Genomic DNA, 12,653 nt, shown 5'->3' on the forward strand with positions numbered 1-12,653 from the left:
ATGTAGGATATAAATGTAGGCGCATGCCCAAAAGGCTCTGGCGTCCTTAGGTAAATGGCTTGACAGTATTCATTTGTTCAGCATTATTAGGCTGTTAGTCCTGAAGAAAATATAAAAGAAACACAACCACCTTGAGAAAAGAATTCAAAAAGAGATGACTCCACGTGATAATAATCTACTATCAGCAAACTTCAGGGGTTAAAAATCAACATACTGAATGCAATAAAGTTCATGTGTTAGAATTTCAACACTGCTGAATGACAAACAAATGGCAAATGTGTAATCACTACAGAGAAGAAAACTTCTCATCGACTTTCTCAATGAGCAGCACTGGAACACTGCTAAATAATTAATATAAATTATGTGTCCTAAAATAGAAATGGAATGGACCTTGAGAAACAATCCAGGTTAGTTCTATGGTCTCATGAACATAAAAACTCTCACATTAGAAAACAGATGAATGAGGCCCAGAGAAGCTCACTGTCTTACCTAAGGTCACCTGGTCAAAAAACATTGGTGGTGGGAATGGTGTGCAGTTTTTCTGACATCTGATATATGATGATGTTGCTAGTCTACAGACTTGTGATGGAGAAAAAGAGATTGGCTTCAGGTCAGGGGTGAATATTTAGGAATGATCTATCACCTTGACCTACAAGGTTTAAACCTGGTGCTGGTTGGTGGGAATATAAAGTATAAAATAGCTATGGGCCTGCACAGTGTAGACGTAGCCAATATTTAAATCAGAGGTCTTAACCAGTAAACTATAAGCTACCAACAGAGTCTGAGGTTTCACGTGAGTGCCACTATCCTCCCTCTAACTCTACAGCTTGGCCCCCTTCTCACTGTGAAGGGAAGTAGGAGTAACACCAGTGTCCTCTACCCTACTCAGGGAATTCGCTAACAGCATTCCCCCACTCCTCTCCCATCTGATGACCTCAAGCCTTTAGGGATATAAAAAACACTTATTCACCAGAAAGAAATGGAGAACCAAACAAAAGGTACGTTGTCTATCATAAGAACCACTATCATAGCCACCAAACATTCCACAAATCTAAAAATACACTTTGGGTCAAACATTCACTCAACCTTTTGCATATACTTAGCATATGCCAGACACTGTGCTGGATGTTGAAATTTCTAAAAAGAACAGTTCCTGCTATCAAGGAGCTTAAGATAATTGCAATCGTGTGACTGATGCTACACCAGAGATGAGAGCGGGGTACTCAGAGAGCACACATTAAGAGGCCAAGTGCCCAGACAAAAGATGACCTCTGGGAGAAGACAGGGAATGTGGGGAAGGGGTTTTAGGAATGAGAGAGGATTCCCAAGCTGAGCCCTGAAAGGCAAGAAGAACTTAGCCATACTGCAGAAGCAACATGTACAAAAGCAAAAAATTATGGTGATATTACAAGTCTCAAGTGTCTGGTAGACTGTGAACATTTTCTATTTCAAGATCATGTCAATACTTAATTAAAATAAACAAATGCCACTGATGGTTTTCCTTTCACTTCTGAAGCTGCTTTTCTTTGTTAATAGAACAGATGTATGGAAAGCTGGCAAGATCGATAGAAAAGAATATAACACAGTGTTATTAGTCTTAGCCTCTGCTGTTAGAGAGCCTGGGTTTGAGTCTCAATTCTGACATTTACTAACTGTAAATTTATCATGGGCAAGTTTCTTGACTTCTCCAACCCCTTGTTTCTACATCTGTAAAATAGAAATGACACCTTATAAGACTGCTGTGAGGAATAAATGAGATAACATACGTAAAGGGCTTAGAACAGTTCCTGGCACATGTGAAATTCTTAATTTTCTCATTTCTTTTACAAATCATCTCCCAATATGACTTTCCAGTAACACGACCATGTGACATGAGTATCACCTGTAACAAAGTTAAAGTGGAAGATAAAAATTTTAAAGGAGAAGGGTAAGTAAACAGAAAATTACCTCTTCCTCTGCAGGAAGTTTTTTGTGGTTGCCAGATTAAAAGAGATAACAGATACCATTTGTGAAATACCAAGCTCTAGATAACTACATAAGGTGTACATATTTAGTAGTTCAGAATTTAACTAATTCAATAAAAAAACCTTTCGGATATTCTTGCTTGATTTTCAGGTTTCTTTTTTTTTTGCCTCAACACAGTAACAAAATGATCAATTCTATCAAAAGAATACCCTTACACTAAAATCTAGATGTTATTAGTGGTAAGATCAAGCAAAATTAAATAAGGTTTAAATCTACATTAATATACAATTTCTTTGCTTTTATAGACTAATCTTAGGAAAGTATAAAGAACATTTTACTATCTAAAATTACTTTTAATTTATTCTAAAAGGAGTCCAGGATTAAAAAGCATTAGAAACACTAATTTCGAATATCTGTTACAGCTTCTCATATAACAAGTGAATAGTACTTGATGACTTAGAAAGTTTGGAAGATGGTTGGTTATGCTTTAAGGCAAAATTTCCCCAAGTGTATTCTGAAGAATATGCCCTTCAAAATGCTCTGTGAAAAAAGTTCCATAGTCAAATAATACATCCTCTCTTGGAAAATATCCGTATACACTGTGTTCTTCTTCCTTCCATACTTCCTGTTTTGGCTAATTCCTCCTTCTATGCTCTGGACCGTACTGCTTTCCGCCTTCTTTAATACACTAACCATTCACTCTTTTTCTCTTACATAGTCAGCTTCAACCCCAACCTGGATCTTCTCTCACATGTCTACTTACTTTATCCCCCTTCAGATACTGCCCTGTTTCTATCCTTCCTGCTTCACAGCCTCAATTTCCTTTATTCCTTGTGACATAATGAAAAGTATACATATATTGGTCTCTGCCCTGGTTCCCGGCACAGAGTCCCTAAAACCCTTATAATTTCCTAAGTGATAAGAATACTAGGAGCATCTTTTGTTTTAATATTTGGTCTCTGATCCCAGTTCATGATGCAGAGCTCCTAAATTCCTTAGAATTTCCTGGGTGATAGGAGCATCTTTTTTTCTAAGGAGGTGACTCCTGGTGAGTTCCTGGATAGCTTCAGGACAGGGGCTGATCACCACAGAAAGACCAAACCATGATTAGAAGCTTGGAACTTTCAGCCCTAGCCCCTCATCCTCCAGGAAAGGAAGAGGGGCTGGGAACTGAGTTAATGATCATGCCTAAATGATGAAGCCTCCATAAAAATCCTCAAGTATGGGGTTTGGAAAGCTTCTAGGGTGGTCAATACATCTACATGCCAAGAGGGTAGCACACCCCAACTCCACCAGTATGGAAGCTCCTGTACTTAGGACTTTTCCAGACCTTGCCCTATGTATTTCCTCATCTGGCTGTTCATCTGTATTTTTTACCATATCCTTTATTATATAATAAACTGGTAATCATAAGTGTTTCCCTGAGTTCCACGAGCCATTCTAGCAAACGATAAAACTTGAGGAGGGGTCATGGGAACCTCCAATTTATAGCTGATCAGTCAGAAGTACAGGTGACAACCTGGGAACTGCAATTGGTATTTAAGGGGTATAGGGAATCTTGTGGGAGAGCCCTTAACTTATGGAGTCTGCGCTAACTGCAGTTAGTATCAAAAAAATTTAACTCAATTGTAGGACAACCAGCTGGTATCACAGATAATTGCTTGATGTGTGAAAAACCCACACATCTGGTGTCAGAAGTTAAGTAAAGTGTGGGATGTTCTGTGTAAGTGATAAAGGAGAGACACACAGAGTGTGTAGTCCAAGCTACTCCATTTGACTGCTTATCCCTTCTCTCCACCTCCATAGCTCACTCTATGGTCACCAATCATCTCCATATCACTATATTCAATGACACCTCCTGATCCTCATTCCCCCATGATAGTTGTGTAATATTTGCAAATATTAATCTCTGCTCCCTTTTGTTTTGTTTTGTTTTTTTTTCCCAACGTTTTTTATTTATTTTTGGGACAGAGAGAGACAGAGCATGAATGGGGGAGGGGCAGAGAGAGAGGGAGACACAGAATCGGAAACAGGCTCCAGGCTCCGAGCCATCAGCCCAGAGCCTGACGCGAGGCTCGAACTCACGGACCGTGAGATCGTGACCTGGCTGAAGTCGGACGCTTAACCGACTGCGCCACCCAGGCGCCCCTCTCTGCTCCCTTTTGAAACATTCTCTTCCCTTGGCTGCCATAACATACTTACTCTTCCAGTTTACCTATCATCTCTGTAGGTACTCTTCCATGTCCTTTGCAAGCTTATCCTCTTCTATATACTGGTTTATATATTAGAGTGCCTTAAAGCTTGGTCCTAGAATTACTCCTTTTTCATTCCAGATGGTTTCAATTATCACCTATAGGCATTTGAGTTAAAATTTCTACCTCCTGCCCAGACTCCTCTTTTGCATCGTAGGGCTATATGCCCAATTATCTATTAGGTATCTCCTTTTGGATACCCCAGAGGCATCAAACTCAACATATCTAAAGGCAGACTCATAATTTTCCCTCCAATTGTTTTCCAACCTCTCAGGAAATGGCATCACCTTCTGTCCAGTTAAACAAACCCATTCCTTGGTATCATCTTTGATCACTTTCTCCAATTAACAACCCCCCCCCATCCAGTTCATTACCAAATTATCTGTTTTATTTCCTAAATATTTGAAGATTCGTCCATCTTCTACCTAGTCTCTCCCTCTCTAAATTTATCTTTCTATGCTTCATTCTGGGTGAGTTTCTCAGTACCAACTTCCAATTCATAAATTCTTTCATTGTGGCCAGTCTAGAGTTTATTATGTCTACTGAATTATTTCAATGACTATTTTTCATTCAAGAGTTCTGATTCTTTTAAACATCTGTTTCTGTTTCATTTGCTTCATATTTTCTTGCTTGCCTTAAATAGAATATATTCATTTGAATCTGAGCAAATATATTAAACATACTTTAAAATATTTGAACCTTTACAGAATTAATTTGATCTATAAATTTATGTGTTTTTTATTTATTTTATTTTAGGGGAGAGAGAGAGAGAGAGAGAGAGAGAGAGAGAGAGAGAGAGAGAAGAGCACATAAGCAGAGGAGACAAGCAGAGGAAGAGAGAAAATCCCAAGCAGGTTCCATGTTCAGCATGGAGCCCATTGTTGGGCTCAATCCCAAGACCCTGGGATCATGACCTGAGCTGAAATCAAGAGTCAGATGCTCAACCAACTGATCCACCCAGGTGCCCCTGTAAATTTATGTTTTAATTGTTTCGTTGGTTTTCTTTCTTAGCATTAAATTTCTTCACACTTTGAGTTTTGGTTTGTAGACTTATTTTCATTTTAAGTTTAGAGTTTTTGGTTCTTTTCTCTCTTTCACATTCTTAGCTGCCATTATGCTGATCCTATCCCTGCCTAAAAGTTTTGGGATTACTCATCTCCCTAGTTCCTGAGTCCTTTGTTGATGGGAATATCACAGATCCTGTCACTGGTGAGTTCCTAGAGTATTCTTCCGTCTTCATTCCTGGGGCTTGCAACTAGTTGACAGGCCATTAACTTCAAATGGTAGTTAAAAGGTCCCCCCCAACCCCCTACCCCAGTACCCCAGCTTCCTCTGCCATTTTGAGAAGCTTTGCTCCTGCTCTAGCTTTAAACAATAAAGCACCATTCACATGGCACACTTTTAGTCTTTCCCACCCCAAAGGAGTTAAATCCCTGCCTCCATGCCTATTCTAGGACTCAGAGCTAAGCAGGCCTGTGGTTACAGTTCTACTGAAGGTTTTATTTATGCTTTGTTTTGTTTTTGAGCTTGGCAATATCTTTTTAGTTTGTAGTTTCTATAGTTCATCTATCATTGATATATAGATGTATAGAAGTGGTACATCAAAGTGTGAATTTATGGAACCACCTTAACTGGAAATCACTGATTCACTTTCCACACTACAGCCAGAATTATACTTTTAAAATGAAAACTGCATTATGTCAATTCCCTGCTTTCTATCACTCTTAGGATAAAGAACCAACTCCTTGAAGTCTATAGTGTCTGGACCTTTTCCAATCCTACCATCCTGACCTTTCAGTCTCTCACACTTGTCATCTTCCTGTTAACCAGCCCCCACCAAGGGCCTTTGCACATGCTATTCTCTACCTAAAATACTTCCTTTTTTGTTATCTTTCTCTACTTAGTTAACTCCTATTCATCCCTCTGACCTCAACCCATTTGCCATTTCTTCAAGGAAACCTTTCCTGATCTCCTTGTCCAGGTCAAGTTTTGTTTTTGTTTTCTTAAATGTCTTCATAGCACCATGTACCTTCTGTTTGTTTGTTTCGTATCATTTATCACAACTGCAATTTTACACATATTTCTAGGATTATTATAACGTCAGGCTATAAACTCCACAGGGGTGATGATCATGCCTGTTTTGATTTACCACTGTACCTAGCTGCTGAATGACTGAAAGAAAATTCCAACCCTTCAATATTATATTTAAGGTGCTCCAAACCAGGGCCACAACCAACATTTTCAACCTTATCTCCCACTACTACCAAACAAGTAAGCTATGTTCCAACTACTAGTGGTCTACTCACTAGTCTTCAAGTGTGCCTTTATTTTCTGCCTTTAAACACTCATGACTCAAACCATTGCCTCTGCTTAGACCACCCTTGCCCACTGACTCTGCCTGATGAAGTTCATCTCAAACGCCACCTTGTTCATGAAGTCTTTACCTAATCTCCTGATCTACATCTCACTAATGATGTTAATACTCCTGCTCCTCCCTCATTTGAATATGTGTCTTATCACTTCTAGGTTGTGAGTTTTCTGAGGGCAAACAACATAAGGCCATTTCCAGAACCACACAATAGTAACTTAGTATTTACTGAACTGAATTCTGAGCACAGAGAGTTAAACTTATTTTTGTTGATTTGCAGAAGATTTTATTAGAAAGTGACTATGCTGTATTTAAACTCTGGCAACAAAATGTTATAGTAAAACAAAACCTCTTTGGCTTTGAGTTATATAACACAAATGTCTGATTGTTTTACTGTATACTGAAATAAAAATAAGAACACACGGAGAGGACAAAAAGACACATTTTATGGCACAAAGAAATATAAACAAAACTCTATCAATGTTTTATTTAAAATATCCTAATTTCGAAATGGGAAAGCCATTTTTTAGGGGCTCTTGTGGGGGTGTGGAGGTAAACAGATTACTGGCTGCAGTGACATTCTTATTTTGAGATCGTGCCATATCCCAGGGAAAATGTGGAGGGGTTCCCTTGAGTTGGCAGGTCCAAGTTGGTGGGTGAAGAAGAGAGGAAAAAGAACAGGTAAGTAACCTTAGGGTGTAAGGGTCAGTGTGCATAGAATAGAGAACCCAGTGGATATAAAAAAAGAAAGAAAGAAATCAAGTCTCAGGATAGCATGGAAAAGCAGCAGAACAAAGAACCAGTGGGAAAGATTCCCACCTATTCCTTCCGCAGCAACACACCAAAACTGTATGTCTTTTTGTAAGTGGTCTTCTCTACATACAATATATTTGTAACTTCATTAAAGAAAAGTTTTATGCTTCTGAAACGACTGTCAGAGAATACCAAAAATCTCCATGTTAAAGCAGGCACTGCGATTACATAAAACAATTGGGCAGATATGCCAATTTCACTAGTACAGGTACAGGTAAACAATATTAATGCAAAATAACTACAAGTCTTGAGTACATCAGGTGTGGGGGGAAAAGTCCTTAAGTTCCAAAGCATTTCAAACCACAGAAAAGGTAAGTTTTTTTCTTTGCATCTCCACTGACTCTAAAAATAAGCCTTTACTATTTTCCAGATTATAAAAGAAATGTAAGTTCATTATTTAAAAAAATTCCAAAACTACACAAATACAGAAAGCCAACATTCTATATAACCCTTCCCTTTTAGAGGTAACTAGTGTTTATCAGATGGGTAACGACCACTTTTTGATTACTTGAGACACAGTAATAGTAGAGCTGCTCTGAACAAGTTTATGCTAATTATTTCAATTTATCCTTTGAGCTGTTACCTTTCCTACTCCACTGCTAAGGAAACAAAAAAGGAAAAAGAAAATTCAAAATACACGCCGATCCTCCAAAACAGGCAACACACAAATAAGATTAACCCCTGGGGGAAAAAAATCAAAGGTGACTGGGCAAAACTGTTACACTAAGTGGCAGAAACAAGTATTATTTGATATTGAAAAATGGAATAAAGTAGAAAAAACACTAACCTTTCTTGTTTATTGTTCTCAATAATCAAAAATGGAGACAGCATCTTTCCCTTCAATGGAGACTGATGCAGCCTACTTAATTATCTGTGTTTTCTAGCTTTCAAAAAAGAATGTTGTACAACTGAGGTACACTGTGGTGCCAGAAAGTAAGGAAATGCTCACAACATTGACAATGATGGGGGTATGTCAAAGAGACACAGGAGCCAACAAAAAGTTTGCAATTGCCAAAGCTAGAATATATTGAACAACAAAATAAATATTAGATTATAACCCAAAGTATAAAATAAAATATCCATGAGTCCATACTACTATAAATAAGCATTAAATAAATAAGTACATGGGGGACAATACACACATTTCCCATGTAGAAGAATTTAAAATAATTTATGTAAATCCTCTGCCTCCAAGAAGGAAGAACATAACTCCCTCCTCTCCACATGTGGCTGCATACTGACTTCCTTCTGAAGATTACAACATGAAAAGAGGGGGAAAAAGAAAAACTTCAATATCATATTGGAGAAGTCTGACAAACACTTCCTCAGCCAGGTGATCACAGGTAACAACAGGAGGGATAAGTCATGTTGATACTATGTACTTTTAATATCATGTAATGGGACTGGTAATTTACCTCCATGGTCTTCCTCCCCAAAACCCATAACCCCACACTAATCATGATAAAAACATCATACAAACCCCAACCGAGGGACATTCTATGTAATACCTGCCCAGCACCCCTCAAAACTGTCAAGGTCATCAAAATAAAGTCTGAGAAACTGTCGCAGGGAAGAGGAGTCTAACAAGATGTAATGATTAAATGTAAGGTGGTATTTCTGGATGAGACCCTATGACAGATGTTATGATATCTTAATGTCATTTTTTTCTCTCTGATGACATGTCAGAATGACAACCAGGTAGTGGACATTGAAATGGAATTAATAAAACAAAATATTGGAAGTAATTAAGAATTTGGTATACTTAGAATATTTTCATAACCATAGAACTATGCGGCTTTGCAGTTTTCACTTTCAAGTTCTTATTTTGGTAAAAGACTGATATTGATAAAACACTTTATGTGTATTTTGCAGGGTTATTTTGGTCCATTTTAAGAGGAAGTGCTATTTCCATTTATCTTCTAAGTTTAAACCCAGTAAAATTGCCTGTTATCTCCTTCCTAAACGAATGAGAAAATTTTCAAGAGGTTTTCCTGCCATTCATATCATAATATGTGTAGATATTTTTGTGGAGAGGGATATCTATAATAATCAGAAAGCTTCAATTCAGATTAATTTTGTAACTTTATGTACACAAGTACTTTCTAGGCATTTATGATTTACACAAGACTGAGTGAGAAAGCACTACACTGATTAAATTAAATGATGTTGAGTTTCCAAGCTTCTTTTTTCACATAAAATAAATGGTATTTGCTATAATTACTTAACAAAAACCAAAGGCACTTCAGATACTCCAACCCACCTGAGTATCTCTTTAAGTCTTAAGAGTGCTTGCTACATAGGCAGTGTATTAGAGATATATGTTTCCTAGCCAGATTTTTTTAAAAAGTGCAATCAAATTATATATTTTAAAAACAAGGTCTAGGGGCGCCTGGGTGGCTCAGTCGGCTGAGCATCCGACTTCGGCTCAGGTCATGATCTCACAATTCGTGAGTTCGAGCCCCGCGTGAGGCTCTGTGCTGACAGCTCGGAGCCTGGAGCCTGTTTTGGATTCTGTGTCTCCCTCTCTCTCTGCCCCTCCCCCGCTCATGCTCTGTCTCTCTTTCTGTCAAAAATAAATAAAAATTTTTAAAAAATAAATAAAAAATAAAATAAAAACAAGGTGTAGTACCACTGTGGATTACTGTGGATCCAAAGTGAAAAACCAGCTTACCCATTTTCCAAAGAGGTCAAGAAGCATGAGTTCTGCTACCAGGCCTTCTCACCAACTTGAGACAGCATTAATGATAATGAGCTATTGAGGCCTGTTCTCTCAAGCTCGTATATTATTCTTCTGACTCCTTTACTGCTGATACTTACACAGTCCATTCGCCTGGTCCTAACAAGGGTGTTGTAAAGAGCACCCACAGTGCCCACATGCCCTGTACTAAAAAGGCCTGCAAGTGAAATCTCTTTGGTTCAAATATTAGAAATAATGGTACTTTGCCCAAACAATTTGTTTCCATTTGGTCTTATGAATTACATGAATCCCCCAAATCAATGAACCTTACAGTGGAAATAACTTCCTTAGAAGGTGTACCAGAATTGTGTGTCTTCAAACTGCTCTACTTTCTGATTATCTCTTCACTCTCCCAAAACCCATCCCAGTCCCTGTGAGAATCTCTTTAAGGAAAGAGAGTGTTTATAAATGGCAGTGTGGAGTGCTTATGAATGATGTACAGGCAGATAAAAGGACAAACCCCTACTCTTCTGCAATCATGTTTTCATCTTCAAGTCTGTTGACAGAATTTACAGCCAAATTACTAGAGTACTGCATGGTATAAATTTTGTGGAACCAAACTCAAGCCTCTTATTTTTCCTAAGCTTATATTCCCTTTGTGCTCTTATTTTAAGTTCATTTTATTTTAACTTATTTTAAGTTTATTTTCTGCATTACACACACTATTTTTTTTTTTAATTTTTAATGCTTTATTTATTTTTGAGAGAGAGAGCATGAGAAGGGGAGGGATGGGGGTGGGGTAGGGGAGGAAAGAAGATCTGTAGCAGGCTCTGCGCTGAGAGCAGCCAGCCTGATGTGGGGCTCGAACTCACAAACTGCAAGATCATGACCTGGGCTGAAGTCAAACGCTCAACCGACTGAGCTACCCAGGCGCCCCTGCAGTATACACATTATTATAATCATCTTTTATCTCATAGAACAAAGTGGGACACAGATAATCTACAAATAAAGAATAGCTATGGTGGAGGGGGAGATGAATACCTGAAGAACTATATACACTTCCTAATACTATCTAGGAAAAAAAAACACGTCTAAATGAAATATTGCAATAAAATCTAAGATCTGAATTGATCTCAATCAATTGATCCTCATTGTACTTGACTGGGAGAAAAATCAGCCTTTCAGTAGTTAAAAGTCTGAAATAGAAGCTATTTTAAAAGGAGAATTATTTTAAAATAAATATTTTAATATAAAATTAATGACTAATAAAGTATTACCACTGTAATAATAGGTAAGAATAATTGATATAACTTCAAAAACATGTTTAAGTAAACTTACTACTCATTCTGGAATTGCTGTTTACCTTAGAGATTTAACAAACATATATTTTTAAATTTTGATTAAAGTGGGTATTATATTTTCATAGGGAGCTCTGCCTACCACATTCCTGAGAAGTGTTTTAAAACATTGTCATAGAAGCAAGGTACACACAATAATGATTCACAAAGATAATCTCACCACACCCCAAACAGTTATCACACAAACATTATCAGTGGCACATCAAGAGAAGAATCAACTTGCCATTGAGATTTTGTCAGAGAGACAACAGATATGGAAGCCTGGCAACGCTGTATTCCTAACAATGCTGTTCTAAGACACACAATCACTTGAATGACTAACTGCTGTTCTAAGACACACAATCACTTGAATGACTAACGCAATGGGGGAACTTTTGTTTCAAACACTATGCAAAATAATACCTTTTTGGAGATGTCTGGAAAGAAAGAGACATGAGGCTAACATCATTATAGAAATTTTGCCTGGCTTCATTCATCTTTTTACTTATTCCCTTGATTACTTCACCAAAACCCCACTTATGTGACAGTTGATCATTCACCCCACTAGCAGTTGGTACATGTAAGAATAATTCTGAGTGGTGTAGACTATTCTAGCAGTCACATAACAAAACAGAATTCTTATGTGTGTCAGGCAGGTAGAGTGGGTGGAATTGCACGTGGATGAAAGGAAGTACCTAGTCAGTGTGGCATTATTTGATTGCAGATAATGTGACCTCCTTGAGTTATCATGTCATGAAAGATGAATAGTAAGAAAAGGAACATATTTTGTGTTTTTCAGTAAATTCTAGATTGGCATTCACTAATGCCTATTTATTTCCCCAAGTCACTTAGATCATCTTTGACTAGCTAGATACATCGCTTCTCGGCCTTTTGGCTAAGATCAAGGGTTGACTAGCTAGTCCTTATTCTAAAAATAAGGAATCAAGATTAGACCTACTTTTTCTCCCCCATGTAGTAAGTTTATAGATTAGAGAACTCTTATCAGCCCTTCCAAAATCCCAATAAAACAGAACTTAAATGCTGCTACAGGTTAGCTGCCTTAAGATTCACAGTCCAAGTTTATAGTTACCACTGATTTTCTTTTAATCTTGGGCTTATAAATACATACTAACAACGACTTATTTGGGTGATTATTTCAGATGCCCTAGAGAGAAACAAGCAATTCCACTGGTTTGATACTCCCTATAATTAATTGAGTCTTAGGCTTTCCCCAGTTAGCA

At 37.7% G+C, this 12,653-nt stretch overlaps 1 protein-coding gene across 2 annotated transcripts in view; it reads right to left on the minus strand.

Moving 5' to 3' along the window:
- The window catches only part of PRORP (protein only RNase P catalytic subunit), a 132,453-nt gene that overhangs the window by 53,281 nt on the left and 66,519 nt on the right, over nt 1-12,653 (minus strand). The gene's annotated exons all lie outside the window — the stretch shown is intronic.

This window comes from Panthera uncia, assembly GCF_023721935.1.
Source record: "Panthera uncia isolate 11264 chromosome B3 unlocalized genomic scaffold, Puncia_PCG_1.0 HiC_scaffold_1, whole genome shotgun sequence".
NCBI lineage: Eukaryota > Metazoa > Chordata > Mammalia > Carnivora > Felidae > Panthera > Panthera uncia.